The sequence below is a fragment of the Peromyscus leucopus genome, chromosome 1, assembly GCF_004664715.2.
Source record: "Peromyscus leucopus breed LL Stock chromosome 1, UCI_PerLeu_2.1, whole genome shotgun sequence".
Classification (NCBI taxonomy): Eukaryota; Metazoa; Chordata; class Mammalia; order Rodentia; family Cricetidae; genus Peromyscus; species Peromyscus leucopus.
This window is the reverse complement of record NC_051063.1, coordinates 103474266-103480265: the sequence shown is the minus strand read 5'-3', so window position 1 is coordinate 103480265 and position 6000 is coordinate 103474266.

The following is a 6000-nucleotide window of genomic DNA, read 5'->3' as shown; positions in this document are numbered from 1 at the left end:
CCAGCAGGGAGAAAGCCACTGTCTAGTTCTAGTGTGATTTCCATACGTCCTATGACCAAGCACGTGGTATCTTTAGCAATAGGGTCTTACTTTTTTGTTTGTCTTTTAGAGACAGGATCTTGGGCTGGAGAGATGGCTCAGAGGTTAAGAACACTGGCTGTGGAAGAGGTCCTGAGTTCAATTCCCAGCACCCACATGGTGGCTTACAATCATCTGTAATGAGATCTGGCTCCCTCTTCTGGCCTGCCGGGATACAAGCAAACAGAACATTGTATACATAATAAATAAATCTTTTAAAAAAAAAAAAAATAGAGACAGGATCTTGCTATGTAGCCCTGACTAGCCTAGAACTTAAGGCAATCCTCCTGTCTCAGACTCTGAAGTGCTGGGACTGTGTGTGTGACACTAACTCCAGCTCATGAAATGTAAATGAAAGTTCATTCTTTACTTATCAGATTGCAAGAATTAAGAAGTTGAATATTAAGAGTTGATGGGGTGCAGAGAAACGGAGTCCATCCTTGGTAGTGATGAAGTTCAAGCTGGTTTAATATGTTGGGAGGCAACTTGGACGTATCTGACACACCCACCCTCCAAGGGTACGCTATGGTGTGTGACAGAATGCATGGTTAATTATACCATGGCACATCTATAAAGTGAAAAACAACGCAATCCAAAGAAGATGCTGAATCTGGAGGTCTTGACACTGGACTTCATAGTACTACTTAAAACTAAACCCCAACATGTTTATGTTCTGTTTCTAAAGTATATCAAAGAGTCAGGGTGCTGTTTGGAAGTAGCACGGGATACCTGTAGGAGGGGGTTGGCTTTATTCTCAACATATACAAATCAAATGTGGCAATCTCAGTACTCAGAGGGCAGAGACAGGCAGATCTCTGAGTTCTTAGGCTAACCTGGTCTATAGAGTGTGTTCCAGAACATCCAGGGCTACATAGAGAAACACTGTCTTGAAAAAAACAAAAACAAAAACAAAAACAAAAACAAAAAACAGAACAAGAAAAAGAAAAACATCAAATGGGGTGTGATCATTCATGTGTCCTTCCTTGTTATCTGTGGGTTTGTTTTATTATTTGTGGGTTTGTTTTGTTGTTTGTGGTTCTGTTCTGTTATGTTTTGGTTTGGTTTAGTTTTTTTTTTTGTTTGTTTTGTTTTGTTTTTTGAGACAGGGTTTCTTAGAGATCTGCCTGCCTCTGCATCCCTAGTGCTGGGATTAAAGGCATGTGCCACTGCCACCCAACAGCTTACTTTTTTTTTTAAGATCTATTTATTTATTTATTTATTATGTACACAGTGTTCTGCCTGCATGTGTCCTTGCAGGCCAGAAGAGGGCACCAGATCTAAATTACAGATGGTTGTGAGCCACCATGTGGTTACTGGAATTGAACTCAGGACCTCTGGAAGAACAGTCAGTGCTCTTAACCACTGAGCCATCTTTCCATCCCTAGTTTGGGTTTTTTGTTTGTTTGTTTGTTTGTTTGTTTGCCATCGGGTCTCACTATGTAGCCCTGGCTGTCCTGCTGGCCTTGATCTCAGAGATCCACCTGCCCCTGCCTCCTGAGTGCTGGGATTAAAAGTGTTGGCCACTACACTGGGTGTCTCATTTTTATTATGTTTTGTTTTGTTTTTTCTTCTTTATAGTCATGGCTCTCAGTCTTGGTGACATCTGGATGTGTTGTATATGAGTTTGGATTTTAAAAAAAATCAGATACAACCAAGAATCTGTTATTATCATCTCGAGGCAAATTGGTAAGTTTACTTATTTTTATGGTTCCAGGAATTGAGCCCAGGGCCTCACATACGATAGGCAAGCAATATTCCCCAACCCAAGTTTATTTTTATTTTACAACTATTTTTTAAATCCTCTCTCTCTGTATCTGTCTGTCTGTTTATCCATCTACTTGTCTGTGCTGGGAATCTAACCCAGGGCCTCAGACAAGCTAAGCAAGCACTCTACCACTGAGTTAGATTCTTGCCCCCGCCCCAGATAAGCTGGCCTCAGATTGACTACATCTCCCAAGAGCTGGGATAGCAGGTGTATGCTGCACAGCCTGACCTCAAATTCCTCATACAATGGCACTAATTCTACCTACAAGGCTGCAGCCCACTAACTTTCTAAATACTCCACCTCTTAATATAATTGCTGGGCAATGAGCTCCAGCATGAGTTTGGCATGATGCCCACATTCCCACCCTAGCACAGCATGTGCACCCAGTACTGACTTGTCCTTTAAAAGGAAGACCGCTCAGGAGGATGAACTGGAACTCTTCTCACCTCTTCCCTCCAAGTGGAAAAGCTTCAGATTTCAGCATCATTCCCATAGTGGCAAATGCTATGAAATGAGCAAGGAAGGAGAAGGTGACCTCATATTAGTCTAGAAACTGGGTCAATATTATGTAGATAAGAGGACTACAAATCTGCTCAAGTGAAATACAGCAGCAGCAGTGGAGCGGACGACGAGGCGAGAAGGGACTTCACAAGTGAGTCAAATGCTCCAGCTGTTGGAGCAGATTTGGTGTAAGGAAGTGTTTACACTGTGTGAATCTATGTCACTTTGACTGGGTTAGTGAAAGCTGATTGGCTGATGGCCAGGCTGGATTTTGGGGGGTAGAGAGAATTCTGGGGAGAAGAAGGATGGAGTCTGGGGATACGCCATGAAATGCAGAGCAAGCAGGATGGGCAATACCTACATGAGGTAAACGTACCTCAAGGCAGCACATAGATGAATAGAAATGGGTTAATTTAAGTTGTAAGAGCTGGCTGGAGACAAGCCTAAGCTATTGGCCAAGTATTTATAATTAATATTAAGTCTTTGTGTGGTTATTTGAGGATCGACTTGCAGGACAGAAAAGACCACCTGCAAGGAGCTGGGGATGTGGAGAGCTGGGAGAGCCCCAGCCTAGCATGCACAAGACTCTGGAAAAAGGGAGAGCCGAAGCAAAGCTTCTGCCCACTGCTCATCCTGTCTCCCAGCTACTCACAGGCCACACTCCTTGACCCTCTGCAGAGCTTTCAAAATGGCCCCTGGAGAAAGCCTCCAAGCTCCCTGAAGGCCGATGTCTGTGAAACTTCCAAGCACCAGAAGAGTAGAGGGTAGAGGGGGCAGGGACATAGCTCAAAGGCAGAATGTGGGCTTCCTAGCATGCCCAAAGCCCTGGGTCGGAACCCCAGGAAAACACAATCACACATACAAATGTGCATGCCTGCACACACACACACACACACACACACACACACACACACACATGTGCACACACTCATGCACAGAACATTTGGGGAGTGGATAGCGTGGAGATGGAGACTCTGAATGGACTTCAAGGGAGAGACCCCAAGGAAGATGGAAGCAGGAAGAGAGATAGGCAAGACCTTCACTCTGAAGCTCAACTCTGTGGAAGGGATGGAGATAAGAAACACATCAGAGTATGTTCACCTTTCCCTACCCAGTCTTGCCAGTTGTCTAGGTCTTATGATATGCCAGATGGCTGAGTTGCTGCAACTTGAATACGGGGGGTGGGAGGGGGCTACCTGGTGAGGACCGTCTGACACCCATCCCTCCCTCTTTGCCAGAGGTGGTTTGGCCTTCCTTCAAACAAGAAAAGGTCAGCAGAAAAGAGTTTTGAACACGCAAGGGACCTTGTGGGCCGACCTGAAGAAGGTATCCTCAGTCCAGAAGAAAGGCTTGAGTTTGGGTTTGAGAGTCCTGAGCAGATGGGTGGAGGTAAATGAGGTCATCCTAAGAGCATGAGCAGAGGGTCGATGGGCTATGGCAGAACCTAATGGATGCCAACGTTTTAGGTTGTCCTGGCCCAGTCACACAAATCTAAGCCCCTTGTGATGGCATTTGCCTATAATCACAGCACCCAGGCAAGAGAATTATCACAAGATTGAGGCTAGCCTAATCTACAAAGGTAGTGAAAGGCCAGCCTGGGCTACATAGCAAGACACTGTTTCAAAGCAAAAACCGTTGTCTGATGAAGTCAAGTTGACTGCTAGACATGGCGTTACCCACACTTCTGTACTGGCAGCACCGGGAGGCAGAGGGGTCGCAAATTCAGAAGCAGCCACATAATGAAGCCTTAAAAAAAGAAGTTGGGGGTGGAGCCAGAGAGGTGGCTTAGCAGGTGGGGTAAGAGAGCCTGCTGCTCTTCCAGGGGATGGGGGTTCGGTTCCCAGCACCCACATGATGGCTCCCAATGCCTGTAACTCCAGTTCAGGGACTCTGACACCCTCTTCTGGCCTCCTCAAGCACCAGGCACACACATGGTGCACCCATACACATACAAGAAAAATAAGTATTTTTTTTAAGTTGGGGTGCCTGGCATGGTAGCATATACCTTTAATTCCAGTCAGGCAGGTGGATACGCTCTCAGTGTGGCCTACGATTCCAACTGTGGCCTCTTCCAGGTGAAGGTACAATCCCTGAAATAAACAAAAGGACAAAGATGGTGCAGTGTGTCAATTACTATTCCTACTTTTCTGAGGGACCTCTGTGAATCTGAGTCTACAGAGTGAATCCCAGGCCAACTAGGGCTGCATAGAGAGACTCTGTCTCAAAAAAAGAAAAGAAAACAAAACAAAAAAAAAAAAAAAAAAAAAACATTGTGAATGGTGCCACATGTCTGTAAGTATATAATACTTGGGAGGTAGAGGCAGAAGGATCATGATTTCAAGGTCCCTAACTGAATAAAAAGAGAGCTGAGCACAGCATCCCTCACACTCTGCTGCCTTGACTGTGACCCCCTGAACAACTTCCTGAACGACTTCCCTACCACCGTGGACTATCTTCTCAAACTGTTGCTTCTGTGGGGTGTTTAATCACAGCAATAGGAAAGGTAACTGATGGCTTCACAATGAGAATCAGCCATGTGTGCCAAATCCTTTGTTTATTGTGGGTTTGTGCCTTCTCCTGGAGGAGAACGCAGTTGAGGTCATAGGCCACACTGAGTGAAGGTTATGTCCAATCCTGTCCATCTGTCCATTCCTACTCTTGACATCCATCTGGGCAGAGAATATGCCTGTAAGAGATTTTGTAAAAAGTATAGTGGTAAGCTGGACATGGTAGTACACATTTAATCTCAGCACTTGAGAGGCAGAGGTGGTGGGGATCTCTCTGAGTTCAAGGGCAGCCTGGTCTACAGAGTGAGTTCCAGGACAGCCAGGGCTACACAGAGAAACCCCATCTCAACAAACAAACGAAAAGTATAGTGGCAGTCTCCATCCAAGCAGGCACAAACAGTGGCACTGACAGTTGAAGTGGCGTGTCACCAGAGAATGGCCAGGTTCATTGCCCACTTGCATTTGTCTTCGCCTGAACTAGCTGAAAAGGGGGAGGGAGGGTTGGATAAGGCTGATGGCATGCCCTAGTAACTAGCACAAAACAAGACCCCACGGTCGCTGCCAATGACTTGGTCCCATGGATCTCGACCTGGAAGGTGGTTCTTGCATGGTCATTAGTTCCATGTGCTGAAGCTGCCTGTGACCTCAGGAAGATCTTGATGTAGATCAACATCTCTGTAGCCAGGACATACTCAGAGATACAGAAATACGTCATACAGCTGAAGGGGACCACATGTGAGAAGAGATGTGTCATGAGATGGAAGTTTTCCTTGCAGGTGTTGGTGGTACTCTTCACTTTTCTACCTGAGAGATAAAATCAATCTGAAGCCAAAGGCAAGGACCCAGATGTGGGTGGAGTTTCTCTGTGTCTCGGCATCCACTCCCAAACAACTGTTCAGAGACTTATTATTAATTATAAGTGCTTGGCTTTGTAGAGTATTATATTAAGATGTGTTACCTTTGTTCATGCTGTAGAACACTTGTTTAATGATGCAAAGATGTGTTGCATTCTTTTATGTTGCATTTGTTTAACTCTGTGAAGCTGTGTTACTGTGTCTGTCTAAAACACCTGATGGTACTAAGTAAAGAGCTGAACAGTCAATAGTTAGGCGAAAGAAAGGAGCTGTCAGTTGGGGCTGGCAGGCAGAG